Source organism: Leptonychotes weddellii, chromosome 2 (genome assembly GCF_054177405.1).
Source record: "Leptonychotes weddellii isolate Sample4059 chromosome 2, ASM5417740v2, whole genome shotgun sequence".
NCBI classification, from domain to species: Eukaryota; Metazoa; Chordata; class Mammalia; order Carnivora; family Phocidae; genus Leptonychotes; species Leptonychotes weddellii.
Window position 1 is genome coordinate 107,799,051 of NC_138370.1, and position 14,722 is coordinate 107,813,772.

Consider the following 14,722-nt stretch of genomic DNA (forward strand, 5'->3'; position numbering starts at 1 on the left):
TGTCTTCCTATTAGTCTCTTTACTTTAGGTGTATCATATATTTTTAAAGAAATTATTAGAAATATTTAATATGCAAAATTGGTGGGAAGATGAAAACTTAGTTATCACTAAGATACATCAAATGATACATCTTCCCCAACAGCATTTACATGAAAAGTGCCTTCCCGGGCGCCTGGGTGGCTCAGTTGGTTAAGCGACTGCCTTCGGCTCAGGTCATGGTCCTGGAGTCCCTGGATCGAGTCCCGCATCGGGCTCCCCCTGCTCGGCAGGGAGTCTGCCTCTCCCTCTGGCCCTCCCCCCTCTCATGTGCTTGCTCTCTCTCATTCTCTCTCTCTCAAATAAATAAATAAAATCTTTAAAAAAAAAAAAGAAAGAAAAGTGCCTTCCCATTATAGTAGCAATGGTTCTACAACTTGAATGGAAGACATGATACAACAGTAGATGTGATCTCTAGAGACAGATTTTCTGAGTTCATAATTAGATTTTACTATTTACCAGTTGGTTGACCTTGGATAACTTTATAAATAATCTCACTGTTCTTCACTTATCATTAAAGTAGAGATAATTATAAGCACCTACCTCATGTCAACAGCTTAGAATGTATATGTTACGTAGTAATACTGGATAGATGTTAGCTAATAGTATTGGAAAGATCTAATCTTTTTTTACTTTTTAAATAGTAAGATTTCGGGGTGCCTGGGTGACTCGGTTGAGTGACTGCCTTCTGCTCAGGTCATGATCCTGGAGTCCCAGGATCGAGTCCCGCTTCGGGCTCCCTGCTCGGCAGGGAGTCTGCTTCTCCCTCTGACCCTCCCCCTCTCATGCTCTCTCTCTCATTCTCTCTCTCAAATGAATAAACAAAATCTTTAAAATAAATAAATAAATAGTAAGATTTCATTCGTATAGGGTGACTTATCACTGAGATGGTTTTCATACTTTCCCTCGTTACTACCACCTTTGGAAAGTAATGATGCCCGCCAGGGGGACATGCATTATCTGATACCTATTATGTTCCAGGCATTGGGGCAGGAGTTCTCATACATGCTACATCACTGAATAAACTGTCAACCTGAGCAATGTTTGATTTAAGATCTCTCTCACAACACACTGAGCTTGCCTATAATTAAAACAAATCTTAACAAAAAATATGATCGAAAACACGTTGGATTAAAAAATTGAAATTCTAGGCCAGAGATGCAATATACTCAATAGATGTGTTATACAATATGCATGTGTTCATTTCTTAAACCACAAATAAATGCCTCTAGCCACTGGTCACATCAGAGAATGAGAAGTTTAAAAAGAAGATATATTTTTTCCTGACTTTCTGTATGGTAAGCTAATTAGGTGAATTCTTAGAGAGTAATAACTGATGGGGAAAGCAATAAAATGTATTAAATCAATTTACCAGAATTTCCCCAATCATTAATTCTAAATTCATTAGATTTTTCAAATTTATATAAGATGTGTACCTAACTTTCTCAAAGTTTCTTAAATTTTAGTCTAGAGAAGACATGAAGATTGTAAATGTGCATATGCAGAGTTTGTTATATGCAGAATCTCGGGCGACTCAAAGTGATTCTGATTCCATAGGTCTCAGGCGAGCCAAGGAAAGTGAATATTCAAGATCCCATGTGATTGTGAGACTGATCATGTGCAGACTCCACTTTGAGAAACTCAGGACTAGATTAAGCAAATAATATTTATTTAATCCAACCATATAATTCATTGCAATAGATGTATATTATCTCTATACAATAGGAGGCTTATCCTTAAATTCCAAAATAAACATATTATATGTTACTCTCTTGTATTTAAAGCATTTGTTACAAGTTTGCCTGCATAAACACCTCAGCACAGCTTGCTCTCCAGGTGCAGTGCGTGTCGGTAAGCCTATAGATAACCCTGCCATGTTGGCTTCCTTCTTTTTAAATCTGGTTCTCAATCTTACCAACTTTATGACCTGAGTAACAGTGAAGTAACTCTAAGTGACGAAAATAAGTTATTTAAAATTTATTACATCCTGCTTCCTTCATACCAGACTGCTTCTCTTTTAAGTTTTAAAGCAAAATAATTAAAATTCATTTATTATGCATATATCTCATTAGCAAATATGTATCAGGTGCCTTTCCTGTTCCAGGCACAGCCTGATTATGTAGGATGAACTGAACATACACAGGATTTCCCATCTGGTGGGAAAAGTGGTTAAATGGAATGTTTACACTGAAAGGTCTCTATTAGAAAAGGAAGCATATCTTCATACTATCGGAAATAAGATGTCATTTAGTAAGAAACATTTTTAGAAAGGATTCATAATTTTCTCACATTTTAAATTTATTTAAAGACTGATATAAATTCTAGCTAGAAGGAGGTTCTTTGCAATACTGCTTCTAACAACCCACATTTACAACAGGGGATAAGTCAGATCTCTAAAAAGAGATTCCTATATAGTCATTAAAATGTTGGTGTGGAAATATATTTATTGTTAAGAAAAATATTAAAATATATTTTTTGTTGGAAAGGGTAGATTAAAAAGTATTTTAATTATGAATCCCACTAGAATAACAGGAAAAAAAGGCTTAAAAAAATGAACCTACAATATAAAAGAGAGCAATAAAAAACCCGGTAAGCAGAAGGAAAGCAGTTAACTGATTTAACTAAGCCAAAGATGTTGATTCCTAGGCCAAAGGTAGAGAAAAGTCAAGAAGCAAAACAATTTTACCACTTAACTCCAAAAAGACCCTAAAGTGGTACCACAAGTTGCTTTTAGAAGTAGAGTTCAGCTGCCCTCTCCCATCCCCAAATGCTGGTAACATCACTGCACCCTCCCCACCCCCGCATCCCCACAGAAGACTGGAAGAGTAAATCTGATATGCATATCACTGAGATGCCTTCCTTATGTTCCTGTTTTACCATCAAGGTGAGGGGCTGTAGAAAACTAAGCACAGGGGAGGGTGGGGGGTACAACCTTACTGCAAACATTCAGTGACCATTTACACTGGCTGTTGACTCCTCCTGTCCTCTCCCTCTACATGGCTTCCAGAACTTGATGCAGCCTGACTTATCTCTTCTTTACTCAGGAATTTGACCAGGTCAAGAACAAACAAAATACCTAAAGACAGAGATATTAGAGGTTTCTCAGCGAAACAGCCCTGCAGTATTATCTTATGGTAAGGCCCGCTGATGACAAGATCTACCCAATGAACAGAGCTTCCAATCTGCTTTTACAGTGATCCATTCTCTTATGCACAAACCACTAATTCAGGGTCACTAGATATATGAAGAAAGCCTCAAACATCAAATATTGAGAACAAAACACACACACACAAAAGAAATCCACTTGGAAGAAACATACAATGGGAAAAAAAACCTTAAAAAACAATTAATACTGTCATACATCAATGAAACAAGAATGTGTTGCTACAAAAAGGGAGTAACAAATAAGGAACTCTAAAAATATTACTGCATAAATTAAAATCTCAATAGGTGAGTTGAGATAAGGTTCAGGAAATCTCCCACAATGTAGGGCAGAACACAGAGATGGAAGAGTTCAGTAAATTAGAGCATCAATCTAGGAAATTCAAAACGTGAATAATAGTATCATCTCCAAAAAGAAAGACCTGAGAAAATAGAGGGGAGGAAATCATCAAATAAATAGTGTACAATTCGCATAACTGAAAATCATGATTTTCTAGTTTGAAAGGATTCATAGAGTATATGAATAGACCTACAACAAGGTATGTTATAAAATTTTATAACACTACAAACAAAGGGAGATCTTATATAACATATATTTTATATATTTAAAGATAAAAATAAAAGATTAAAAGTAAGTATGGCACTGAATTTTCTACAGCAAAACTGGAAACTAGAATAAAATAATGTCTTCAAAATTCTGAGGGAAAGTGTTTCAAATCCAGAAATCAATACCTGGGCAAATTACAAATCAAATATAACATGAAAAAAATTTTTGAAGATTTTTAAGGTGTCAAAAATTTATCTCCCCTACACCTTTCTCAGGAAGCTATTGGAGGAGATGTTCTGCCCGAATGAAACAAGAAAACAGAAGAAATGAGTTTCTGCTATGGGAGATCCAACCCAAGAGAAAAGTGAAGCATCCTCTCAAGATAATGGTAAACATGGATAGTAAGATGAAAACTATGACTGGACCGAAAGAACGACCAGACCTGACTGAAGGCAGGTCAAAAAATTCTGGGAGACAGAGGTCCAAAAAGTTAAAATTAATAAAATCACTCAGGTATTTTAAATTTAAACTGATTAAGAGTTAGGAAATTAATTTGTGATGGAAATACAGGAATCTAAGGAAACAGATAAGGTTTTAACTTCTATACATATAGCACAGCGGATGGAGATATGTATATAGTGGGGGAGAGAGTGGTAAAGCTTCAAAAGTGGAAAATCAAAGGTAATGCCTAAAATTGAATAATCAAGAGGTAGCCATACAATTACCTGTTTAGAGAAACGGAGAAAAATACAAAAAGAAAGAATGTAAAAAGGAACAGGTATACTTGCTAGTAAACAGGAGAAATTGGAAGGATACTTTAAGAAAAAATAAGCCAGCCTCTTTATGTTAAAAAAAAAAATAGGTTTTGAAATAAGGTATCTCATATGATAAATCCTCTGTAGTCTGTGCGTGTGTGATAAAAATGAAAGATTCACATCTATATGGATATTGAGGAAATGTATGAAGATCTTAGTTCTTGTGGAAAATTTAATTACCTCTGTCAAGAACTACTAATTCTGCATCACAAAATTTTTCATAGCTTGCATTCAAATGAACCATGATATGTGTTTTTACATCAGCATGGATCTATGGCGTAGCTATAGATAGTAATTGGAGCTATTTAAATGCATTTGCAGATTGTTTCTCACTTCAAAACAGGAAGTAATTAGTCTCATATCCTGATGTGGAATAAAGAACATCAGTGAACAAGGAAAACTCAGGCAATCAAAAAAGAAAATCCAGCAAGGAAGAAGAAACTTCCCTAGATAATCTTCATTATGGGATACACCACCGAACCAATGAACGTTGGCTTGGCGGTAACACTAAATCCACTATGGTTTCCCATATTTTATGTGTTTGTATATGTGTGTGCCTCAGTTTATATGGCAAGTAATCAACAATCTATTTTGAGGTATTCTGTAGAACATTCTAAGTTAACTATTTCAGTTATTAATATGGAAAGATACCTGAGTCTACTAGCTCCAAGCAAGTTTTAGTCAACTCCTGGCTCTCAAACGCTGGACAAATCAGTTAAAAACCATACTTTCTATATAAATACGGATGAAATAGTGCTCCATAATCTTTCTAAAATACTTAACATACTAACATGTAGTCAGAATGTATGTCATTTTACCAGAAACATTCCTCAAGAACAAAAAAAAGGAGAAAAAAAATATTGCTAGCTCATAATAGAGATACCATTTCTATAAAGTGAGTTACCAGATCAGATCCTGAATAAGCATGTAAGGTTGCATTCATACAATGTAACCTATACACGTAAAAGTGGTGAGATCATAAAATGATTTCTTTAATTAGCATTATTAAAGAAATGAATGGTTAAATGCAAATGAGACAAGGGGACACTTCTTCACTTGCTTTTGCCAAAATAATCAAATCAAGAGAGTAATTTATATAAAAGCATGCAACTGCTACTTAGGAGTCAATTAATCTATATGTGTTTAACTCCCCGTGAAATGAAATTCATTATCACACAATATTTCTCGTCGTGAGATAAAATAATTGAGTGATAATTTGGAGGTTAATAGAAGCATCAGCAGCAGAATGATGAAATGATTAGCAGAACGATCTGATTAGACTCATCTTAAAATCTAAGAACACTGTTAAAAAGACAAATTATAAGATCTTTTTCTTATTGAGATATAACTGACATTCAACATTATATAAGTTCCAGGTGGACAATATGATGATTCGCTATGTGTGTATATTGCAACAGATCATCACAATAAGTCTAATTAACATCCATCACCATGCATTGGTTTTTTTTTCTTATGATGAGAACTTTTAAGATCTCTCTTAGCAATTTTCAAAATGCAAGATAGTATTGTTAACTGTATTACATATTAACTGTGTAACGATATCATAGTGTCATGCTGCACATTAAATTCCCATGACTAATTTTATAAGTGGAAGTTTATACCTTTTGACTCTCTTCAGCCATTTCGCCCACTCCCCTCCCCTGCCTCTAGCAACCAACAATCTGTTTTATCAATGAGCCTGACTTCTTTGTTTTGTATTGTTTTGTAAGCCTCCACATATAAGTGAGACCATATGGTATTTGTCTTTCTCTGTCTTATTTCACGTTAACATAATGGCCTCAAGGTCCATCTATGCTGCCACAAATGGCAAAATTTCCTTCTTTTTATGACTAATACTATTTCAGTGTGTATTTATATACCACATTTTTTATCCATTCATCCATTGATGGACGCTTAAGTTGTTTCCATATCTCGGCTATTATAAATAATGCAGCAATGAAGATGGGGTGCATCTATCTTTTCAAGTTAAGTATTTTCATTTTTCTTTGGGTAAATATCCAGAAGTGAAATTGCTGGATAATATGGTAGGGTTTTTTAATGTTGAGGAACCTCCATACTGTTTTCCATAGCAGTTGCACCACTTTAGATTCCCAACAATAGGGCCCAAGGGTTCCCCTTTCCCCACATCCTTGCCAGCATTTATACGTTGTTTGTTTCTTTCTTTGATAATAACCATTCTAACGGGTGTGATGTAAAATCTCATTTTGTGTTGTATTTCCCTGATGATTAATAAAGTTGAGCATCTTTCCATGTACCTGTTTGGCATCTCTATGTCTTTGGAAAAGCATCAATTCAGATCCTCTGCCCATTTTCAAATCATTTATTTTTACTATTGATTTGTATGAGGGGCGCCTGGGTGGCTCAGTTGGTTAAGCGACTGCCTTCAGCTCAGGTCATGATCCTGGAGTCCCGGGATCGAGTCCCGCATCAGGCTCCCTGCTCAGCGGGGAGTCCGCTTCTCCCTCTGACCCTCCTCCCTCTCCTGCTCTCTGTCTCTCATTCTGTCTCTCTCAAATAAATAAATAAAATCTTTAAAAAAAAAATGATTTGTATGAGTTCTTTATACATTCTGATATATAAAGATATATCCCTTATCAGATGTATGATCTGCAAATATTTTCTCCCACTTAGTAGGTTGTCTTTTTAATTTTATCAATGATTTCCTTTTGGGTGCAGAAGCTTTTCAGTTTGAGATATAGTCCCACTTGTTTATTTTTTTGCTTTAGTTGCCTTTGTTTTTGGGGTCAGATCCAAAAAATCATCACCAAGACTAATATCAAGGAGCCTATGCCTATGTTTTCTCCTAGGAGTTTTACAGTTACCAGTCTTAAGATCAAGGTTTTAATCCATTTTGAGTAAATTTTTGTGTATGGTAGAAGACAGTGGCTGAGTTTTCCCAACACCATTAACTGAAGAAACTGTCCTTTTCCTACTTTATATATTCTTGGCTCCTTTGTCATAAGTTAATTGACCATGTATGCATGGGTTTATTTCTAGGCTCTCTGTTCTATCAATCTATGTGTCTGTTTTTATGCCAATACCATACTGTTACGATTACTATAGTTTTGTAATATATAGTTGAACAATACTGGTATGAACTGTGCAGATTTTATAGGTAGGTTCTTTTCGATAAATACAGTACAGCACTGTAAATGTATTTTCTCTTCCTTATGATTTTTTAAAATAACATTTTCTTTTTCTAGCTTATTTTATTGTAAGATTACAGTATATAATACATATTACATACAAATATGTGTTAATCAACTGTTTATGTTATCAGTAAGGCTTCCAGTCAACAGTAGGTTATTAGTTTAGGGGGAGTAAAAAGTTATAAGTGAATTGTTGACTTCATGGGGGACAAGCACCCCTAAACCCCACATTGTTAAAGGGTCAACTATAGTTTGAAATCAGGGAGCATGATGCCTCCAGCTTTGTTCTTCTTTCTCAAGACTACTTTGGCTATTTGGTGTCTTTCATGGCTCCACAAAAATTTTAGAATTGTATGCCACCGGAATTTTGATGGGGTTTGCACTGAATCTGTAGATTGCTTTGGGTGGTATGAACATTTTAACAATATTAATTCTTACAATTTGTGACCATGAAATATTTTTCCATTTATTTGTGTCAATTCTTTCATCCAATGTCTTATAGTTTTTAGTGCATAGATCTTTCATCTCCTTGGTTAAATTTATTCCTAGGTATCTTATTGTTTTTGATACACTTGTAAATGAGACTATGTTCTTAATTTTTCTTTTTGATATTTCATTGCAACAGATTTCTATATATTGATTTTATATCCTGCAACTTTACTGGATTTAATTTACCAGTTCTAATGTTTTTTGGTGGAGTCCTTAGCCTCTGTAAACTGTAGTATCTTTACTTCTTTCTTTCCAGTATGGATCTCTTTTATTTCTTTTTCTTATCTAATTGTTCTGGCTAGGATTTCCAATACCATGTTGAATAAAAGTGGTGAGAGTGGGCATCCCTGTCTTATTCTGATCTTAGAAGAAAAGCTACCAGCTTTTCACTACTGAATCTAATGTTAGCTGTGGGCTTCTTGTAGATGGTCTTTATTATTTTGAGGTGAATTTCCTCTATACCTTCTTTGTCAAGAGTTTTTTATTATAAATGGATGTTGATTTTTGTCAAGTGCTTTTTCTGTATCCATTGAGTTGATCATATGATTTTTATCCTTCCTTTTGTTAATATGGTGTATCACATTGATTAATTTGTGGATGTTGAACCATCCTTATATCCCTGGAATAAATTCCACTTCATCATGGTGAATGATACTTTTAATGTGTTGTATTCAGTCTGCAAATATTTTGCTGAGGATTTTTGCATCCGTGTTCATCAGGGATATTTATTCATAATTTTCTTTTCTTCTGGTTTCCTTGTCTGGTTTTGGTATCAGGGTACTGCTGGTCTCATAAAATGAGTTTGAATGTGTTCCCTCCTCTTCTGTTTTTTGGAAGAGTTTGAGAAGAATTGGTATTAATTCTTCTTTGATTGTTTGGTAGAATTCACCAGTGAAGTTATCTAGTCCTGGGCTTCTGTTTGTTGGGGGGTTTTTAATTACTGATTAAGATCTTCTTCATAGCCAGTTCCCATTTGAGAAAAAGAGACAGTAAGAAACTGGACTGTTTTATCTACTGTTATCATTATGAAAAGGGATTTATTTTTTAAAAAGTAACTTTCATATAAAGCCATACTAAATTCGTGCAAAATCAAGCCAGCCTCAAAAACAAAAGCCAGGCATTTTGGAACAAAAACCAAACAGAACACATCAACTAACGCATAAGAAGCACAATTACATGAACACACAAAGAATAATGATTTTATAAAAACATGAATTTAGCCAGATAATAATGATGCTGAAATAAGAATTAGAAGAAAAGACAAAGATACATATTTATGATAAATGTGAACATCCAGATAAACAACAGAATAGCAATCACGAAGATTTATCCCAAATATTAGATGTCTGATTAAGACAATTATAAAATTATATTTTTTTATATTTCATTATATTTATTATATTTCTAGTATCCCTCCATTTGAAATAGGAAAAAGGTAGACTTCAAGAGATAATAAAGTTTGATTAGTCAGCTCATTCAAATAATGTAAGATCTTTATTAATTAGATCCTCACTTTGATTTTGTACTAAATTTTATATAAGATAATCATTGAAAGCAATTGAAAGATAACTAACCATTAAAGAAACATCAAGTATAACTTAATACATCGTATTTTCTAAATCAACAGGTTAAATCTGTAAAAAAAAATTTCTACTAAGGAAAGCTAAATAGTTAACAGCTTCTACTTAAGTTGAATAGAATTTCAACAAAAGTGATCATTTCTTACCAATAGCTTTCCAGCCAATTATGGTGTTTTTTTTTATATATATTTAGTAACAATTATAAATAAACCTGACAGAAAAATGTAAGGGGAAAAATGGAAAAAGTCCGACTTCGAGAAATTTCTTAGAACACTTCACTGAATAAATCACTCTTTAGAAGCTCATTCCATTTTTCACTTTCCTTTCTCCCCCTATCCTCCCCTTTCCTCTGTCTCTGTCTCTCTAATACCAATCTTGAGCTTAACAGTGTGAATCCAGACACTTCAAATGCTGTCTGCTTGGCATAGCTGGTTCCATTATATTTAACTCAAGTAGTTAACTATCGAAATTACCATGATAATAAATACTAGGACTGTGGAAGCCAATCTAAAATTTGTTTTCATTTTTTTCAGAAGATCATGAGATTTTTAGGGAGCAAATGAACCACAAGATGACTTCAAAACATATGTTTGCATGTTTGTATGTTTTAATGAATCACAACTAAATTATATTTATATTCCTTATGACTTTCAGACCTAAGAGACAGATTTATAGATTTTCAGGCAAATTAATCAAACTTCATGAAATAACCTAATGATCATCATGCAATAGTATGTGACTTCCATTCAATTACAAAGCTTAAATAGGAAGTTATTTTTCTTGAATATCTTGAATATCTTTAACTTGGATATATGTTCTAGTTATATACATGTTTTCAGCTATTTTGTATATTTGTATATAGTTATATATAAGTTTTCTGTGATATTCTCACTATGACGTATGAAACAGTCTTTTATATTACAAATTTAAAATGTTTTATTTGTGCTATTTTTGAAATGATAAGAACGTTACTGAGAAAAAAATTTTTAAATAAAGTTTTCTGTGGCATCTCTTCTTGCATAATTTAGGAAATAAGGCAGTGTTACGAAGAGTTTCTTTAAAGTACTTGTTTGGGATCAGTGGACAATTATTAGCTGGTAACTTGGTATAAACACCTCACAATAACTCATTTTTTTACGTATATGTTTAGTAATTCAATTATTTTTAAAATATTTCTATATTATTTTATATTACTGTATGCTCTTACGATTTTTACAGAAAAACAAAACAAGATTTTTACAAAAAAATCAGAAAACACAGAACAAAAGTAAATGTAAAAAAAAAAAAGAATTTACAATAGTACAACTCTCCAACAAATAAATTTTAACTTCCATATTCATCCATTGTATCCTGAAGTATATTTTAACTACATTTGGTTTAAATTTTTTTCTCAGTAACGTTCTTATCATTTCAAAAATAGCACAAATAAAACATTTTAAGTTTGTAATATAAAAGACTGTTACATATGTCATAGTGAAGAGAATATCAGAATTCACTGTCACATTAAAACACAAAACAATCTTTATGAACAATAGAGATCTAATCAAGGAAACTTAAATTGTAATACACATCACAATGAGAATTGAATTTGACTCTTCAAAACTCCTTGAAAGATGACATATGATTATTTTGTGCCACAGGACCTACTAGTAATCTTTCTCCTTATTTTCTTTTTTATTTTATTTTATTTTTTTAGCTCTCTGAATGTCTCAAAAATTAACAAAATTTTAAGTGTCATCCCTGTTCTACTCCATCTTCACCAGAGGACAGGAGGAGCAAGAAGAGACATTGAAATTCCTATCACACAAGTGTGTACTTTCAGTATCTTGGATAAAAAGATTAATGAAGAAACGAAAGTACTGAACTAGTGAGCAGTGCTTTGGGAATGATCTATCCTACTCCTATCCACGTTGTTATGATAATAAATAATGTGACTCAATGCCCATTGCCTTTCTCAAACAAAACTGGTTTAAACACATTGGTTAAAACAAAAGTTTATGATACATAGGAATAAATCTTGAATCAGAGCTTAAAAACAATATTAATCTTTAAAATAACTTCTGGTGATCTCAAATAATGTGTTTAAATAGATAACTAATTTTTATTTTCATCATTTAAACCTTGAATCCTTTAACTCAGTTCAGTGATTTAATTTACTGTCTAGTAAGTTTATTGAGTTCAAAGGCCTGACCTCAATTTTCACTGCCTAACCATCTTTTCTTCTATGAAGCCATTTTCAGATAAATTGTCTAAGTTGTCTGCAAAAAAACTTAGAAAAAATATATATGAACAAAATGAAACCCAGTCATTAATAAAAAGTTGGACTACGTGCCTAAATTCTTAAAAAGTAACAAAATACAAATACAAGTCTGATTCAAAATGCAAAGCAAAATCACATATATTTTATGGGAAGAGTAAACTTTCTCTTATTAACTGTAATGTTACCTGCACATGAATCTTTCTGCTTCAAGAGTCTCCGAGGTCAGAGGACAGAGGGACAAAGGTAAGATTCTGTGGTAAGTTCCTGGGCATGCTATGGTGGGGGGGGTGGGTATGGAATGTCAGGTGAGAAACCAGTATCAGGTATGGTCACCAAAGCAGTGGGCCCAGACTTGACCAAGACAGAGGATAAAACAGACAAAATAGCTCAAGCCCCAGCTCAGCTGTTCCCTTGCTCTGGGCCCTTTGCCAATCCCTGCACCTTCCCACACAGGATGCAGGGAGCAGCTGCCTCACCAGTTTGCTGTGAGGACTGGATGAGGTGTTCCAAGCAAAGACTTGTCATAGTTCCTTGCAAGCAGAAGGAGTGATATTAGTAAATCGCTGTCATGTGCTGTGCTGCTTAAGCTTACTATTCAATTTTTGTGTGTTCATTCTTCAGATTTTTCTCTCCCTATCTCAAATTTTTTCATTCCTTTCCCCTACTCCTTCATCTCCTATGCTATTTTTCTTTTCCTTCTCGCCCCATCCTCTTTCTCTCACTCTGACTCTCTATCCCTCTTCAATTCCCCTTTCCTTTGCTTCATTTTACTTACTTTTAGTTTCTCTTTCTTTCTAGATTCATCACTGCGAGCAAAAAGTCTATAAAATATAGTTAGGGATTTAAGAAACATTGAAAATTTGTGTAAGGCCAACTAATACACTGTTATTAATTTTTCTTTTTCTTGTTGCACATTAATTTATTTAGCAAATAATCACTAAATCCATTCCATTCACAAAACACAATGGCCCAGAGCACCTGAAGTGCCACCAGTAAAATAACAATCTTGCTGGTGAGACAAATCAACTACACGTGGAACATGGTAAGACAAATCAACCACATATGGAAAACCAAAAAACAGTATATGAAAACAATCAAATAGATGTCATAATGCCACATGTAACTGTCAAATATAAGTCAGTCCTAGGTAGGAGTGCACAGGAGGGAAGATGACTATGGGTGGCAGTAATGAACCAATATCTTTTACAGAAAACGTAAGCACTAAAATCAGGGACACTGAGAGGTTTTCATTTCCGTGGTTTATTGTTGACACTATTGAGTAGGTTAAGAAAACACATTAGTTTATTTTTTTTAATGTTTTATTTATTTATTCATGAGAGTCAGAGAGAGAGAGAGAGAGGCAGAGGCAGAGGAAGAAGCAGGCTCCCCGCCTAGCAGGGAGCCCGATGCGGGACTCGATCCCAGGACCCCAGGATCATGACCTGAGCCGAAGGCAGACACTTAACCATCTGAGCCACCCAGGCGCCCAAGAAAACACATTAGTTTAAAAATGTTAGAGATGTGCTGGCTCTCTACAGAAGCTAGGGCTTTTATCATAAAATATTTCTACATGTTTCCATTTACTGGCAATTGTTTCTCTTTTCACCACACTCACACATCCACATTACCACATCACTCAGGCTCTGTAGGATAATCATGTTTTCAACATTTTACATCATAAAAGCCCTGCCAAGAGATCCCAAAACATCTGGATTAAAAAGTGAAAGCTTCAATCATTCAAGTATTTTATTTTATGGGATGTTAGATTATGACTTCAGCTAATCATGAAAGGATTAAATATTATATAAATGTGAACAGACCACATATCCATTTATATTTATTTGTTTGGTAGGTAATTAATGCAGAGTTATGAGCCTGAGTAAACACAATAAGTGATTATGATTGAGTTTAGTTCTTTGGACATCACATATATACTCTTTAAGGGTAAAACGGCAGTTGGCCTTTCTCTCAGGTCTTAATAGGCTTTTGAATTTAGAGAAACTCAAACAACATGTTCAAATAAATTAAAAATCTTTGAATATACTCAAAGCTATAACATGGTTAAAGGTATCTTAATAAAAGTATCAATACAAGAAGTGATGAACATGACAAGCAAGTAACCACTATGTTTAAAAATAATTTAACATCAAACAATCTATATCCATAAAATAGCATAATCACAGCTGATAGTATGGTTTAAAAATTAAAAGTATCTGTGTATTTTATCTCTGTTTAGATCCATATTGTTGGCTAAGAAACTGAATCACAGTCCCCGTGGCAATAATGTCAGAGAGTCAACCTGAACTTGGCAGATTTCCACACCAGGAGTTATGGTTTTATTCAGTGACTCCTACGAATGCTCTGCTCCACAGAATTCTGAGGCTAATCAAAGTCGATGTTCGACTTGCCACCACACCAACACTTACTCTGCATAAGCACTCCCAAGACAGCTTGATGTGTAAAACTACTTTGCACAGACTTATATAGGTAAAGAAGAAAAGTCACAATGAAGGCTTTAGAAAGAAACCAAATCACCATGTTCATGCTATTCTTTCTCCCCAAAGAAAAAAACCTGGAAAGCATTTAGGATCTCTTTGTTTCTAATCCTTTCTGTAACCTCTAATTGAATAATTAGGTGCATATTGACCTAAAAATACAAATAC

The 14,722-nt window shown here is 34.0% G+C and overlaps 1 protein-coding gene across 5 annotated transcripts in view; it reads right to left on the minus strand.

The window, feature by feature from the left end:
• Positions 1 to 14,722, minus strand: part of BMPR1B (bone morphogenetic protein receptor type 1B) — a 387,076-nt gene that overhangs the window by 48,021 nt on the left and 324,333 nt on the right. The gene's annotated exons all lie outside the window — the stretch shown is intronic.